This window comes from Tursiops truncatus, chromosome 2, assembly GCF_011762595.2.
Source record: "Tursiops truncatus isolate mTurTru1 chromosome 2, mTurTru1.mat.Y, whole genome shotgun sequence".
Classification (NCBI taxonomy): domain Eukaryota; kingdom Metazoa; phylum Chordata; class Mammalia; order Artiodactyla; family Delphinidae; genus Tursiops; species Tursiops truncatus.
Window position 1 is genome coordinate 127,506,761 of NC_047035.1, and position 16,921 is coordinate 127,523,681.

Consider the following 16,921-nt stretch of genomic DNA (forward strand, 5'->3'; position numbering starts at 1 on the left):
TGTGGTTCTCAACCTGGAACAACCCTAAGGAGTTCTGCTGCCCGGCTCGTCTTGCAACCTCTTTAAACTGAGAATGGCTGGAATGGTCATTCTTCCTGCTCTAAATAAGGTCATCAGTCTCGTTTCTAAACAACATCTGCCACCCAAGTTTCTTCCCCACCCAAAAGGAGTTCCTGACCTCGGTGTCACAGTCCACGAAAATTTCCAGTTGCCTTGTTCTCCATGCCCACAGCTCCTGTCGCCTGTCCTCGGTTTCATTTTCTTCTTTAATCCTTCATTCCTTTTCTATTCTAATTTTTTGTTTTTATCATCTAACATCGCTGCCACTATCTAGCCATCGTATTCTAACCCTTATAAATTCTTCCCTTATAAAAATACCAAGGTTGTGAGCTATCACGGATTGATCAATGTCATATCGAGATTTAAAAATCTTTCCTGAGGTAGTTGTTTCTTTTATTTTTTAAAATAATTCCAAACAAAAGGTTGCTTTTCTGCTCTGAGTTTAGAGTATTAACGTGGAAATTTAATAAGGCTTTTCAAGTCCAACTTTTTCTTACCACTCCCTAAAGAAAGTGGAAAAGGCCAGAAATCTCGCTCTGCATAAATTTCCGAAATAGCTGCTATTCTGTTTTTCACTTTATCTAGACTAGCCCCCAATATGCTCTTACTCTGCCACTGTTCTTTATGTCACAACCTGACCATGTATACTTATTTGCATATAGTCCTCTCCCCCACTTGAAACACAGAACTTTTTCTCATTATTGTTGTCCCTCTAGTACTGAACTCAGAGTTTAGCACACAATTAGCTGAAGTACTTGGTAAGAGTTTGTTGGCTGATTGAATCTATGAGTCCCAACCTGTGCAGTATTATTGGTTCTGAAATGAATCCTCTAGAGGCAGATGTTCTTCTCCATCCAAATGAAGTGGCTGAGAAAGGGGGTAGGACAATGGCCCTAATAGTGCCCAGAAGGCAGAATTGCCCAGATGGCGTTCTGTGCTGAGAACGACCAGACTATCTGCTCATTTATCAGTTAATGTTATTCTGACCATAGGTAGCAGAATGCATGACCAACAGGGGCTTAAACGATAAGAATATTTCTTGTTTACTTAATAAGAAGCCCAGTAGTAGGCACTCTTAGGGATGATTCCCAGACTCCCTTTATTTTTCTCTTCTGCCACACTCAGCACTTTTCCTGGTGCCATTGGTTACCACAGCTCTAAGTATCTCATTCTCATGTAACAGAATTCAAAAATTAAAGCAAGGGAAAAAACCCACCAAAAAGGGGGAATTTTTTCTTCTCCTACTCTCTCCTCTCAGAAGGAAAATATATTTCCTAGATGCCCCCTACAAACTTCTTATGTGATGTGGCCAAAACTGTCACATGTGCACCAGTAGGTCATTAACTGGCAAAAAGAAGTAAAATTTTTACAATTCATTCAGACAAGTGATTTTTTTCCTCTGGAGGCTGAACAAAATCAGAGCTCTGTTAACAAGGAAGAGGACAAATGGCTGTTGAGTGGTTAACCTGGGGCCGTTGGACTGGCTTACATGGGCCTGGACATGTTTGCTATAGAGCAGAGCTGCCTCAGCCAAACCTTAAAAAAGGAGGATATTTAAACAAACAAAAAATATTGTACAACTAGGCAGAATGTAGTTTATAGTGACCCACCTGGTTCACAGATAAAATTCCATTTTTATTGTGCATATATTATTGTGACTATTTAAGTTCTGCTAACATTAATATAGCAGCATATAGCATTTTAAAAAGTCCAATCTGACAGTCTCTGTCTTTTAACTTTGTGTGTTTAGACCATTTACATATAATGCAATCATTGATATGGTTGGTTTTAGGTGTATTATTTTATTATTTGCTTGGTTTGTGGATGTGGTGTTTGTTTCTCTATTCCACCTTTCCTGCCTTCTTTTCGATTGTTTGCATATCTTTTAGTAATCTGTTTAAATGTATCCACTGATTTTGAGCTATATCGCTTTGTAGTTTTGTTTTCTTTTAAGCACTTGCCCTAGGGGTCAATATCCCTCTTTATGCCATAATTGGCATGTATATTACATCCACATGTATTGACAACCCCACCAGACAATGTACATTCTTGCCTCAGGTAGTTATATGTATTTTATTTTATTATTATTATTATTTATTTATTTATTTTTGGCTGTGTTGGGTCTTTGTTGCTGCGCGTGTGCTTTCTTTAGTTGCAGCGAGCGGGGGCTACTCTTTGTTGGGGTGTGCGGACTTCTCATTGCTGTGCCTTCTCTTGCTGCGGAGCATGGGCTCTAGGCTCACAGCCTTCAGTAGTTGTGGCTTGTGGGCTCTAGAGCGCAGGCTCAGTAGTTGTGTATGGGCTTAGTTGCTCCGCAGCATGTGGGATCTTCCCAGACCAGGGCTTGAACCCGTGTCCCCTGCATTGACAGGCAGATTCTTAACTGCTTCACCACCAGGGAAGCCCAGTTATATGTATTTTAAAGAATCTAAGAGAAGGTAGTCTATTATAATTATCCAGATATTTATCATTTCTGTTGCTCTTTCTTTATTCTGAAGTTCCAAGTTCCCTCAGGGAATATTTCAGGTTGAAGGATGCCCTTTAGTATTTTAGAGAAGGCCTGCTGCAGTGAATTCCCTTAGTTTTTCTTTGAGAAAGTTTTATTTTGACATCATTATTGAAGGATATATATGCTGAATATGGACCTTTGGGCTGGCAGTTCTTTTCTTTCCCTTTTTTTTTTCCTTTTTTACATTGTCATATACTTTATTTTTACTAAAATAATAAGAGCATTTTAAAAATTCAAATATAGCTGGTTTACAATGTTATATTAGTTTTAGGTGTACAGCATCATGTTCTTTCTTTTAGTACTTTATGGATGTTATTCCATTGCCTTCTGATAACCTTGGTTTCTAATGAAAAACCAAACAGTCCTTCAAACTGTTATTTCCATATTCATAAACATAAAGGGAATCTTCTTCTGTCTGCTTTCCAGATTTTTTCTTTATCTTTAGTTGTCAGCAGTTTGACTATAATGTGGATGGGTTTGGTTTCCTTTCAGTTTATTTTGTTTGGGGTTCTTACAGCTGTATATGTCTTTCACCAAATTTATGTTTTCTTTGATAATGTCTTCACTTTTTTTCTGCACCCATCTCTTTTCTCGCCTCCTTTTGGGACTTAAATATCATGAATATTAGATCTTTTTGATATTGTCCCACAGGACCTCGAGACTGATTTTTTTCAATCTTTTTTCTTTCTGTTATAGAAATTGGATACATTCTATTGATCTGTTTGCCAGTTCACTGACCTTTTCTTCTATCACCTTCATTGTGTTATTGAGATCATCCAGTGACTTTTTAATTTAATATATTGTATTTTTTAGTTCTAAAATACTCACTTTAAAAATAGTTTTTATTCCCCTGCTAAGAACATCTTTTTGTACATTTCAAGAACGTCTACCTTTATCTCATTGAGCATGACGATAATAGTTGTTTAAAGATCTTGGAAAAAATTTCTATATCAGGGTAATCTTCAGCTTGAAATCTGATTGTCTTCTCCCTTGAGAAGTTACATTTTCCTTTTTTTTTGTATGTTGAATAATTTTAGATTATACCATAGACATTTTGACTCTTATAAGACTCTGAGTCCTGTTAAAATCCTCTGCAGAATGCCAGCTATTTTATTTTGACAGTCAGTGAACCTGGGAATGTTCACTGTTCAGACTGTTCTGAACCCTCCTTCTGTGGGCAGAGGTTCCAATGGCAGTTCAGTTCTTACAGGCTTTGCTCTCCTGCTATGGGTCTTTACCCCAGGTGAGCAGCTCAGAGTGAGCCTGGGACTATATCAGTTCATACACAGAATTAGGGGATACTTTTCCATATTTCTTTCCTCTTCATTATTTCCCTCATTCCCTGTAGCTCCCCAGGGCCCCTTCCTCCAACCCACTGGGTAGAAATTTGTTGTTCTTCTAGGGATTATAGCTACAAGTGCTGCTGCTATTGGGGTTACTCTCAAGGCAAAACAGTGAGGAAAAAGAGAGAAGAAAATGGGGATCTTCACACTCCTGGCCACAGGGTCATCTTTTCCCATTTCCTCCAGCCAGATAGACAAGTATTCTCCTTGGGTTTTAGGTTCCTGTGCCACCAGGGACTCCTCTGTGGAGCTCTAGGACCAGAGCCACCCTTAGGGAAGGGCCAGGAGGAAAAAAAAGAGAAAGAAAATCCCAAATCGATGTGAATCCATACTGATACAGTAAATGATTACATAAATTAAAAAATGGAGAAGAGCCAACTCTTCCTTACAGAAGAATTCCCAATTATTGATGTAGATTCTCTTCTCTCTCCCGTTGAGTGTGCACTAGACTTAGTCACTTGTTTGCAACCCAGCAAACATATTTTAGCCAGGTTAACATCACCAGTCATTAGTTATGTTGACAGCAGTTACCCCTGATAGGATAGCTTGAAAAGGACACTTCACCTCTTTGATATTCTTCCCTAAAACCCATAACTCCAGTCTAAGCATGAGCAAAGCATCCAGCAAGCCCAAATTGAAGGACATTCTACAAAACACCTGATGGGTGTACCTCAAAACTCTCAAGGCCATGAAAGCAAGGAAAGACAGAGAAACTCACAGACCAGAGAAGACCAAGGAGACATGATGACTGGATGTAATATGGTGTCCTGGATTGGATCCTAGGACAGTAAAAGGATGTTAGTTGAAAAACTAGTGAATCTAAATAAAGTCTGAAGTTTAGTAATATATTGATTTCTTAGTTTTCAAAAATGGAACATATTAATATGAGATGTTAACAGTTGGGGAAACGGGGTAAGGGGGGCTCAGGAACTCGATTCTATCTTTGCAGGTTTTCTATAAACCTAAAGTTATTCCACAGTGAAAGTTTACTCGAAACAGCAACAACAACAACAACAAGGATTTTCCCCGTACTTTCCTGCTTATAGGAACACCTTTTCTTGGTTCTCTGACTAAATGGTAAGGGTTCTTTCTGATTTTTTGCTGCCTGTGTCTCCTTTTGTAGTTCCACCCTGGGACCACCCTTAGTTTCAGGTCAGGAGATAAAATAAAACCCTCTGTAAAGCTCACTTGGTTTGCTTTTTTTCTTTTTTAAAATATTTATTAATTTATTTGGCTGCTCTGGGTCTTAGTTGCTGCATGCTGGATCTTCATTGCCGTGTGAGGGATTTTTAGTTGTGGCATGTGGGTTCTTTAGTTGCAGCATGCGGGATCTAGTTCCCTGACCAGGGATCAAACCCGGGCCCCCTGCACTGGAATCTCAGAGTCTTAACCACTGGACAACCAGCAAAGTCCTAATATGGTTTGCTTTTTAAGTTTTGATTTCCCTCCCTAAGCTACTTGCAGTTATTGGTGCTCAGATAATTGCTGTTATTATTATTGTTGTTGGTATTTTAATCATCATCTGAGTTTTAATTGTAGTCACTGGGAGAAAGGTTATAGTATGTTGACTCCATGTTGCTCAGAATTTATCTTTCCTGATCCTTCAGGTCTTATAAAGGTAGTTGAATCACTGCATAAGTACCAACTCTCATTCATTCTTGTATAGTGCACACATTCATCTTGTTTTTGCCTAGACATTTTTATCTTGTAAATTCAGTTTATGCTCACTCATACCTGGATCTTAATTTGGGGGTTGCACTGGTACGGTTGCTGACATTTGAAATGTGTTTGCTTTCTGAATTCTTGTTTGACAGTTGGAAATAAAGTGTACAAAGCAAAGATCTCTAGGAAGTGGGAGAAAGACCTAACTTTTATTGCACACCCACTGAACGCCAGTCTAGATGCTCAGTGTACGCGGTCCCATTCAGCCTCACAATAACCTGGTGAAGGGGCATCTTGGGATAAGGTCCAAATTTACAGATCAGGAGTCTGAGGTTCAGAAAGATGGAGTAGCTTGCTTTATTCCACAGCCAGCAGGTGGCAGGGCCAAGGTCAGACCCAAGGCCTTCCATCTTCATTAAACTGCCTTCAGTGTAAGTTAAGGAGAAAAGAGTAAGGAAGGAATAGAAGAAGGATGGAAAAGAAAGGAGGAAGGAAAGAATTTTGATAAGTAATGAGATCAGCTGTTGACCACTGGTAGGGTATGGGTTCCCTACCATCACGGTATATGCACAGTTTACGCTGCTGTGCTCCTCTCTGAGTTAGTGATGCTCTTTAGGACACAGTTAACACCGTTCTGGAGCACGCTTTCCATCCACAGGCCTAAATTGACCCTCTGCTTTCTTCCAAAAATGATTTGTGGCAGCAGCAGAGGAAATAACTGAAATGAGCTTTTTTTACTTAAAGAAAAGTTGGAAGGGAGAAAGCATATGAGGGAAAAAGGCAACTAAGAACAGGGAAACAAAAGAAAACAAAACACAACTCAATAAAGAAATACTGCCGACAAGTTTTATTTGATTCTCCGTTTTGATGGAGAGACAGGAGTCAATATAGGGGCACAAGGACTCTTTTGCTAAAGGTATCTTATTCTGAACAGCAGAAAGGTCCTGCCTTCTTGCATGGTTTATGCACACCTAATGTAGTTGTATTGTGATGACAACAGAAGAGGCAGAGCCAGGAAAGTGTTTCCTGCTGATGAACTAATAGTAGATTACATTCCATTACTAAAACTGAACAGGTAGATGTGAAATCAAGACATGTGAGATAAGTAACCATTAAGGGTCTTAGATAAATATAATTAGGTCTGTATTGAATGCAGACTCGATGGGAAAAGCTTATCTGTGACCAAACATCATTCGTTCTACATGATTGCCCACTACTCTCCCTTTTCTCCACAGGGTCTGCTCCGATGGAGATGGCCACGTGATAACTGACTCTATTATTGATTTCACAAAACACCTCCTTGCAAATATTTGATGGCTCAGGAAGAATTCTAATTAAATTAAATAATAAAATTATCATAAAAGCAATGTAAATTCTAACAACTTTTAAAAATCACTTTATGAACTGAGTCCATAGAATCAAGACTGTTTTCCAATGGACTTACGCCAAGAGCATGTGAATGGGGGTAAGTCCCATGCCCCTGTTCTGGTTGCATTCAGACCCTTCCACTGCCAGAAACTTTCTCCCTGGTCTGAAGCCATACCCACTGTTGTCAGCTTAGTATGTACATTTGCAAGCATATGTGCATTAGTTTTATGTGTTTGTCTTACACACACATACATAGAATTATCTTATGGGTGCTACACCTTGTTTTTCTTCAAAGTATCCTGGAGCTGGTTTTATCAGTACATAAAGGTCTGCCTTTATGTAACATAGGATTCCATTTCGTGACTGTGCCATTGTTTGTATAATCATAGCCCCACTAATAGGCATTTAGGTAGCTTTAGATTTGGGGTTATTAATAATAATAGTGCTGAACATCTTGTGTAAGTCTCTTTGTATATATGTGTAATTATTTCCCCTAGGATAGAAACCTTACAGTGTAATTGCTGGGTCAAAGGATGTGTCATTTTTAATGTAAATAGATACTGCCAAAATGTCCTCCAAAAAAATTATATCCTCTTAAGGAGTGCATGGCATCATTTTTTATCTTGCCAACACTGGACATAACCAGTCTGATATATTTGCCGATCAGATGGGTGAAACATGGTATTTCACTGGGGATTAAATTTACCTTTTTATGAGTATGAGTGAATATGAGTGAGATTGAGATATTATCGTATGGCATGTTGTTTCTGCAAAATGGCAATTCACCTTGTCCTTTGTCTCACTGAGTTGTAGTTTTTTTTTTTTTTTTGTATTTTGAGTATTGAGACTTGGTGTTATATATTGCAAACATTTTCTCTCATCTTATGCATTTTTAGTCTTTTAATTACAAATGCTTTTAATTTAAATTCAATTTAATATAAATTCATGTACTATAGTCAGATTTATAAATCATTTACATTATGTGATCAATTTTTTTAATCATAAAAAGGTCTTCCCTTTCCCATAACTATAAGCCTTTCTCTATATTTTCTTCTAAAATTTTCTAATTATTTTTTACCTTAAGCTCTTTAATAATCTGAGTATCTTGTCAGGAAAAATACTTATTTTTTCCCCAAAAGATAGTTAATTCCTCCAACATAATTTATTGTAATTGATTTATTCCTATTCTCCACTGAATAGAATATTCCTTTTTATCACACAATGAATTGACAAAGTCGAATTGAAAAAGTACATCAGTCTGTTTAAAAAAAATTCTCTGTCTGAGAGAATTGAGCACTGCTCTGTTGTCTATTCCTGCACCAAATCAACACTTTTGTTTATTTCAGGTTTGTCTACAGTATGCTTTGATAGCTAGTAAAGAAAGTATCACTTCATTTCTATTCTTTAAACATTTTATTTTGGCTATTTTCATACATTTTATCTTCCTGAAGAAATTTTAGGACCAACTTGTCAGGTTTTCATTTAAAAAACCTGGATATTTGATAGGGATAGCATTGAGAGAATATTGAATTTATCAGTTAAATTGTCAAGAATGAGCAGTTTTAAACACTGAATTTTCCCATTCAGGAACTTATGTATTCTTCAATAAAATTGTATCTTTTTCTTCATATGGGTCTTGCATATTTCTGGTGAGGTTTGTTATATATATTTTCTCCGCTATTTTGATGTGATGGGATTTTTTTCCTCCTGGACATTTTCAGATTGCTTATTGATAGTGCATAGGAAAACTGGTATTTTCATGTCTGGCATGTTTTCAGTGCACCTCAGCACTCAGTGGACTCTCTCCACCTGTTAGAATACAGGGCTCAGACATGAAGCTTTGCAGGTTTTTTTCAAGGGTCAAGTAGATCACGGGCTAGTGGGGTAAATAAGACATAGAGGTATTAAAACGGTAGATCCTTTCATATCGTCAAATGTTAGCTTCCCTGAGTCCTTTTGATCACTTGGGAACACTATCAGGCTAGGCAGGGAAGGTTTCCAGTGTCCCACGTCACATGTCAGGATGGAGGGACCCCTGGCCTTTAGCATCAGCTTCAGGGCTGTTCGCTGCTGAGTGGGGCTTGTTGTGTGATGTTCAAAGGCACATGGAGAGCTGATCTCTACCTCATGTGAAGCCACAAGGGCAGTGAAAAGATCAGGATTCAAACCTTACTTCTAGCATTTGCTGTGAAAAGTTGAGGAAGGGACTAAGCTCTCTGGGCTTCAGATGTTAACGCCTTCCTCACTGTGGGTCATGTTAAATAAAATACTGCATGGAAAGTGCCAGCTATACAATAAGTGCCCCGAAAATGGTGGCCCTTGTTGTCCTTGGTAAGATGATGGTAGTGGACATGAATTTTGAGTCTGACAGTCCTGGTTTTGAGCCCTGGCTCTACCACTTCCTGAAGGCATGACCTTGGATGAGCTATTTGGACTCTTTAAGAAAGTCGGGCTGGTCATAATTTAAGGATTCAGTGAGAAAATGTATGTGTTAGTACTTTGTGAACTGTAATATTTCATGTGACAGTAGCTGGTAGTCATGTCACTTCTGACAGTCTTCCTTCTCTAGGCAAGAAAAAAAATGCTCTTGTTGAGATGTAGAGAAGAAATATATTTTACTAGCTCACATTACAATCACATTTGTAATTAGAATATTTAAAGGGAACTTCAAATGCTATGTGTAACCAGGGAAGAATTTCAGGATTTTGGATGACTGGAGTTGTGTGTGTTTTAAAGATGTTCTCAGCTAGGCTATTTCCCATAAAGATGTGTAATAAGATCCAAGGTAATCATCCAAGCCATTTGCTCAAAAACCTCATGTCTGACTTCTCTCTTGAAGCTGAGCCTCACAGGACACTGCTTTTCAAAGACATAATGACACTGAGTACAGCCTTGGTTTCATGTCCAAGCCACACCATCATGGATTAATTGATGCGGGGGAGGGGGGTGACAATGAAGACATCTCAGTTGCTTGGGTTCAGTATTCTTCCCCTATGACCTTCAGAGTAGAAATCATTCTTTTATTCATTGAATGTAGGCTGACATAAGAGGCATTTCAATTACTGTTATTAAAATGGAATAACTGATTATCACAAATGTTGCATCTGAGTCAGAAGTTCTTTAAAATTGGGCACAGTGGGCTGCAGTGTAAGAACTAACACTTGACTGAAGGAAAGCTTATTGCTGAGACACTGTTATTTTCAAAGTATCCTATCCGGATAGAGTCTGCAGCCAGGCAGTGGCTGAAATTTTAGAGGCGAAGCCAGATGCTAGCCATCCACCAAGATGTGGCAACCATGTATTCTAGCCTTGAAACAAATAGAGAATTTTGTAAAGAAGCCATTAGAAGTAATGAACTTTTTCCAGGTTGAGCTTTAAGACTGCCAATTAATTCTTCACATTTGTTGCCAATACTCCTGAGCTTTAAATTTATTGCTCAGTGATTTTCAGAGAAGTAACATACTTGAAAGGTTGACTGGAAAAATCCACGTCCTTGTCAAAGCATGTGGAAATGACATGCATATACAGACGGAGGTAGACTTATAGGCAGGCATCTTTGGGATACTGACGTTTATTTACCAAACATCAAGTGACTCACCTGAAATTTCACAACCACAAGTGGTGATTCTGAGAGAAGTCAGAGGCATGTCCCCACCCTGCTTGTGAAAGACTTTTGTACGTGGTGTAGAGGGGGTGGAGTCGAAGATCCATGGCTTATTGACAGGTGTTTGTTAACTTGGGTTTTTATATCACTGAATATCTATATGAAACAGAAACAGACTCACAGACATAGAAAACAAACGTGGTTACCAAAGGGGAGGGGGAAGGGAGGAAGGACAATTTAAGAGTATGGAATTAAGAGATACAAACTACTACGTATAAAATAGATAAGCAACAAAGATTCACTGTATAGCACAGGGGATTATACCCATTTCCTTGTAATAACCTATAATGGAATATAATCTGTAAAAATACTGAATCACTATGCTGTATACCTGAAACTAACACAATATTATAAACCAACTACACTTCAATAAAAATTTATTTTTATTATTTCAGGTTTCATGTTTAGGACGTAAACAGGATTGTACCCGAGGGAAAAGGATACAAATAGAAGATTTTCTTCATCTCACTTTACCCTGGGTTGTGCACGTCTGCTTCTAGTACAGAGGGCTTGCTGTAGGGGCAGGGGAAGGCAGAGTAGTGATTACTGCTTATCCCAGACCCAGTTTAGGCAAAATCACCCTAGAGCAGTGGTTCTGAACTTGGGATGCACTTTACAATTGCCTGAGAGCTTTAGAAACATAGATGCTTGTGTTCCACCCAAACAAATAGAATCACAGCCTCTAGCCTGCGCACTGGTGTTTATTGTGAGCTCTCCTGGGAATTCCAGCTTAAGCAGCACATCTGATGTGAGGACCGCTGCTCCAAACATTCATTGTCTGAAAGGTGAGTTAGTTCTCACTGGAAATGGAAAACTACCTGGTATTCCTTATTTGTTTAGAAACAATGGTGGTGTCAGGGTTTAAAGTTATGGATTCAAAGAAGAAAAAAAAAATGTATGGGAAGTGCCAGGCATGAGTTCTTAACCTGAGGTCCCTGAGATCATACAGGTTCTGTAAGCCCCTGAAATTGTGCCAAGTTTTGAGCTTATCTCTACATTTGGTGGATGGGGAGAGAGGAGTAAAGATTCATCCATTTCAGAAGATTCTCAGAAGAAGCCACAAAGGGAAAAACCACCTCCCTGAAATTCATACCCACACAAAGATGCACAGTTTTTAAGAAAAACACCCTACAGGTGGGAGGGTCTTGAGTGCTTCCCCAAACGTTCACTTTTCTTCTGTTTCTCCCGTATTCCCTGATTACTCTGGTCTGGTCACCATTTCCTGGTTCCCAGGGGACTGCAGCAGCTCCCATCTGTAGTCCTGACCCAGAGAAAGTCATCTTTCTTTGGGACACCTCAACATAGCTGAGTGGGTTTGATCTTCTCAAAACTACAAATGATGAAGTAGAACAGACAATCAAGATGAGCCAACATGAAGGAAATCATGACAAGATACATCATAAGACTCAAGGGTCACACGGAGCGTCTTCTAATTATTATCATGCTCCAGCTCCAAATGTCTGTTCCACTTCCCAGATATCTTTACTGGCTTCTTTCGAACCTGCCATCTCCACTTGGCTGGGACCATCTTAGTTCTGGCTACACGGCAACCTTCTCATGAGCCCAAAGTCTCTGGTATCATTGCCCCTTAGAGACTCTGGTATCATTTCTGAAATGAGGGACATCTTCATGCCTTCAGCACCCCCAATCTCAGTCTGTTTTCAAAGCAGGGATGGCAAATATTGATAGGTTTGAACTCACATTCTCAATCCCACCAATCGATAAAAGTGTCCTCGGGCTTCCCTGGTGGCGCAGTGGTTGAGAGTCCGCCTGCCGATGCAGGGGACATGGGTTCGTGCCCCGGTCTGGGAAGATCCCACATGCTGCAGAGCGGCTGGGCCCGTGAGCCATGGCCGCTGAGCCTGCGCGTCCGGAGCCTGTGCTCCGCAACGGGAGAGGCCACAACAGTGAGAGGCCTGCATACCACAAAAAAAAAAAAAAAAAAAAAAAAGTGTCCTCACAGAACTTCTTAAACTGAAACGCTCATGTGTATTCTGTGGACATCTTGCTAAAATGCAGATTCTGATTCCCTTTGAGAACCACTGTGAGTAGCAAGGTCCTGGAGGGTTCTGTTGAGAATGACTCAGCGGCTGGGATCCTCTGGCTACACACAATTGCCAGAGGGTCGGGGAGGGGGTGGCAGAGCCCTGAGGTACCCTGAATTTGACAGATGAGATAACAGCTCTTTGTGCAGATTAGCAGCCCTGCTCCTGCCTGGAGTGCTCTGTGGCTGCTGCAGATGTACCATTACTGTGGGCTCCATGCTTTCCTTTTCCTTGTTGATTTTATTCCTTCCTTTAGCTCAGAGAGGGAGATCATATTATCCCTACAGTCAAGGAGCAGCTCACATTACAGCACTGCCTTCAGTCTGCCAGAGAGCTGGTCTTGGTAGCACCATGCGAACTTACTTACTCCCTTCAGCTGATTGGATGGACAGTCAAGGAGCAGCTCACATTACAGCACTGCCTTCAGTCTGCCAGAGAGCTGGTCTTGGTAGCACCATGCGAACTTACTTACTCCCTTCAGCTGATTGGATGGGTCTGGAGAGTTTCTGCTGCCCCGGGCACTGCAGTGTGACCAGAGCCCTGGGTGTTCCAGAGTGTCAGTAGGGCCCTTGCAACTGTCTTGTTTCTTGCCCAGGTCCAGGCATCCACTTCCGTTCTCTACTGGGTGTGGAGCCCAGCCCTGATACTTACATGTGTTCTCACCTCCTTTCTTCTGAGGGCTGGCTCTACTTCTGTCTGCTGGTCCAACCCCGATGGAGTATGAAGGTGAGATGCTGACAGTGTCTAGTGATGGAACTTGGACTCTGAGCCACAGCATCTTGCCCCACCTCCCCAGTTGCTGCTCTTAAAGGCTGATGCCAATCCTGCCTGGCCCAGCATTAGTTCCGCAGCTGTGACTTGGTGAATCACTGGGCCTTGCTTTTCCAGTCCTGGAAGCTGCTGGCATGTTAAATTATTATTGGTAGTATTATTAGTAGTAATAATGATAGAAGCAGTAACAATTAGCATTTATTGATTGCTTCCTAGGTTGCAAGCTATGGACTAAGTGTATTACACATATTGTTTCATTTAATTCTCAGAAGAACCCTATGAGATAGTTTCTATTTTTGGCAAAATTTTCCTAATGGGAAAACTGGGACCCAGAAGGGTTAAGCTGGGACTGAAACTCAGAGTTTTCAGGTTTAAAATCTGTGCTCCTAATCACTAGGACACAGTGTCTCCACTGCAAAGTGCCCAAGCCTGTCCCTGATTGACAGCTGCTGGAAATTCAACCTGAAAAACCACTAATGAGTTTCTTTCAGAAGCTGCTGAACATCAATGGGGGAAGTATTTCCGGGAGCCATCTGATTTTGCAACTTTGCGCTCTGGCCTCTGATAAGGAAAATTGTCAAAAGTTCATGGGAGGGCTTCCCTGGTGGCGCAGTGGTTGAGGGTCCGCCTGCCGATGTAGGGGACGCGGGTTCGTGCCCCGGTGCTGGAGGATCCCGCATGCCGCGGAGCAGCTGGGCCCGTGAGCCATGGCCGCTGAGCCTGCGCGTCCGGAGCCTGTGCTCCGCAACGGGAGAGGCCACAACAATGAGAGGCCCGCGTACCGCGCGCACACACACACACACACACACACACACACACACACACACGTTCATGGGCACACTTTTTGCATACAGATGACTGCTTGCAGTTTAAATATCCGAGAAGGGAGTTGATACTTTCTGTCATCCCCAATTGGTATGGCGAATTAGGAAGGAAACATGACCAGCTGAAAGTGGAAATCATGTCAGGCCCGGAGTGACTGTAAAAATAACCTGAAATAGATGAGCGAATGGAGCAGCGACCTGAAGCTGCCATATGTCCACGGGAAGCAGGCGGTGTGATGCCATCACCTTCATAGCCTGAATATGAATATTTGGTCCAAGGGCCAGAAACTTTGGCCTCTCCTAGTATGTGATATCCCTGGCATACAGCAGCATTGCCACATGGAAATGCTGCCAGACAATGTAGGCTTTGCAGAAAATACCATTTTAGGGTAGTTTCTATAGCATTAATTGTGATTGCTTTGCATTTTTATTACATTTGTCCTAAGTATGTTTAAAGAGTTTTCAAAGTTTTTTTTTTTTTTTTTTTTTTTTTTTTTTTTTTTTTTTTTGCGGTACGCAGGCCTCTTACTGTTGTGGCCTCTCCCGTTGCGGAGCACAGGCTCCGGACGTGCAGGCTCAGCGGCCATGACTCACGGGCCCAGCCACTCCACGGCATGTGGGATCTTCCCGGACCAGGGCACGAACCCGTGTCCCCTGCATCGGCAGGCGGACTGTCAACAACTGCTCCACCAGGGAAGCCCCAAAGTTATTTTTTAAGTGCCAGTAATCATCTGAGGGATCTCTTGGTGCTTTGTTTATGGCATCTTCTGGTCCCTACCTTTGGAAGGAACACCAGAGCTTGTCTGGACATGAGCTGAGTGCTTCCAAGGTCACTGGATTCTCTGGCTGGGTTCTTTGACGGTAAGCAGCAGAAACGGACTCTGACTAACTTAAGCAGGAAAGAATGGACGTTTATAAGAAAGCATGTGCTAGTTTACACAAGGAATAGCTGAAGAACCAGACGGGACAGGAAGTAGGAAATCTCCAGAAATCTAGGTGTCAAGAGCTAGTCCTCTGTCTTTTCAAACTGCTCATTGTCAGGATGAAACCATTTATTTTTCCTCTTGAGTCATACAGTCAAAATTCCTGGGGTGGAGAGCAAACTCTCCTTGCTGTAGTCAAGAGCCCACTCTTGGGACCAAGGAGGGGAAACACCTTGACTGACTGATAATTCTGTTATGGTAGCTTGATTGTCACAATGGCCCCAATTATTCCCATCCCTTTACCCATGCCCCTTGTAATGTGACTACAGCTTTTTCCGTCAAGGGGAGGTGATTGTTTCTTCACCCTTGAACCTGGCTGGCCTGGTGACTTGCTTTAGCCAACAGTAGGTGGCATGCCATTTCTGAGGCTGGGCCTCGGGGCGCTCATAAGCTTCTGCTTTTTTCCTTGGGAAACTGTCAAGCCATGAGAACAAATCCAGACCAGCATGCTGGGGGATGAGAGGCCATGTGGAGTGGAGATGAGCTGTCCCAGCTGAGTCATCTTAGCCAGTGTATCCATTATCTATCACTGTGCCTCAGACTACTCCCCAAACTCAGTAGCTCAACTCAACAATCCCCATTTATTACCTCACGCAGTTTCTGAAGGTCAGGAATCCAGTTGCAGCTTAGATGGGGCGTTCTGGCTTGGGGTCTCTCATGAGGTTTTTGGACAAATGTTGGCTGGGCCTGTGGTCATCTGAGGCTGGAAGATTCTCTTCCAAGGTGACTTCCTTACATGGCTGGCAAGTTGGCATTGTTTGTGGCTGGAGGCCTCCGTTACTCCTCACAGGGGCCCCTCTCCGCAGGCTGCTTGTGTCCTAACAATAAGATGCCCCCCAGCCCCACCCCCACCGAGCAAGCAATCCAGGAGAGCAAGTTGGAAGCAGCAATGCCTTTTGTGCTCGCCTCAGAAACTTCATAATTTCACTCTGCCACATTCTATTAGAAATGAGTCATTACCTTTGGCCAGTATTCAAGGGGAGGAGAACTATGGTCCACCTTTTGAAAGGAAGAATGTGAAAGAATTTCCAGACACATCTTGAAACCACTACAAAAAGCCAGCTTCCAGTCACCCCTCCAGCTGACCACAGAGGCATAGGCCCCTGGGATCAGCCAGGTCAGCCGACATCAGCAGAAGGTCCCAGCCAACCTGCAGACACATAAGGTTAAAAAATGTGTGTTTAAGCCACAAGGTTTTAGCATAGTTTGTTATACAGCAATAGTTAATTAGTACACTTGTTAAGACTGCATGCTGTGAGGGAGGGCTAGTTCTCCAAAGGAAAGTCAGACACAAACAGAGATCTGCTAACATACCTGTTTTCACAGAGCAGGCAGTTCTGTGAAGGAATGGCACAGGTAGATGTCATACAGTGAAAGAATCATAGGAGTAGAAGCATTGCAAGGCCCAGACTTCTGTCACACTATAAGCTCCCAGAGCAAAACTGTCATGTTTATCTTCGGTAGCCCTGTGAAGGAGATCACAGTGCGGATGCCAAGTGACTGACTCTTTTTTAAAATTTATTTTATTGAAGTATAGTTGATTTACAATGTTGTGCTCATTTCTGCTGTACTGCAAAGTGATTCAGTTTTACATGTATATACATTCTTTTTCATATTCTTTTCCATTATGGTTTATCACAGGATATTGAATATAGTTGAATATAACTATGTTGAGTATAGTTCCCAGAAGGA

At 41.5% G+C, this 16,921-nt stretch overlaps 2 long non-coding RNA genes across 2 annotated transcripts in view; one reads left to right on the forward strand and one right to left on the reverse strand.

Annotated features, from left to right (window-relative positions):
• The window catches only part of LOC141278054 (uncharacterized), an 11,888-nt gene extending 763 nt beyond the window's left edge, over nucleotides 1-11,125 (forward strand). The window contains exons 2-3 of the long non-coding RNA XR_012330261.1: nucleotides 6,810-7,039; nucleotides 11,002-11,125. This is a non-coding gene — a long non-coding RNA (uncharacterized lncRNA). The remainder of the gene's footprint in view (nucleotides 1-6,809; nucleotides 7,040-11,001) is intronic.
• LOC141278053 (uncharacterized) lies at nucleotides 6,257-14,044 on the reverse strand. The gene is made up of 3 exons (XR_012330260.1): nucleotides 12,308-14,044; nucleotides 10,541-11,119; nucleotides 6,257-8,818 (listed from the first exon to the last, which is right to left on the reverse strand). It is a non-coding gene; the product is annotated as an uncharacterized lncRNA (long non-coding RNA).
• Between the last annotated feature and the right edge of the window lie 2,877 nt (nucleotides 14,045-16,921).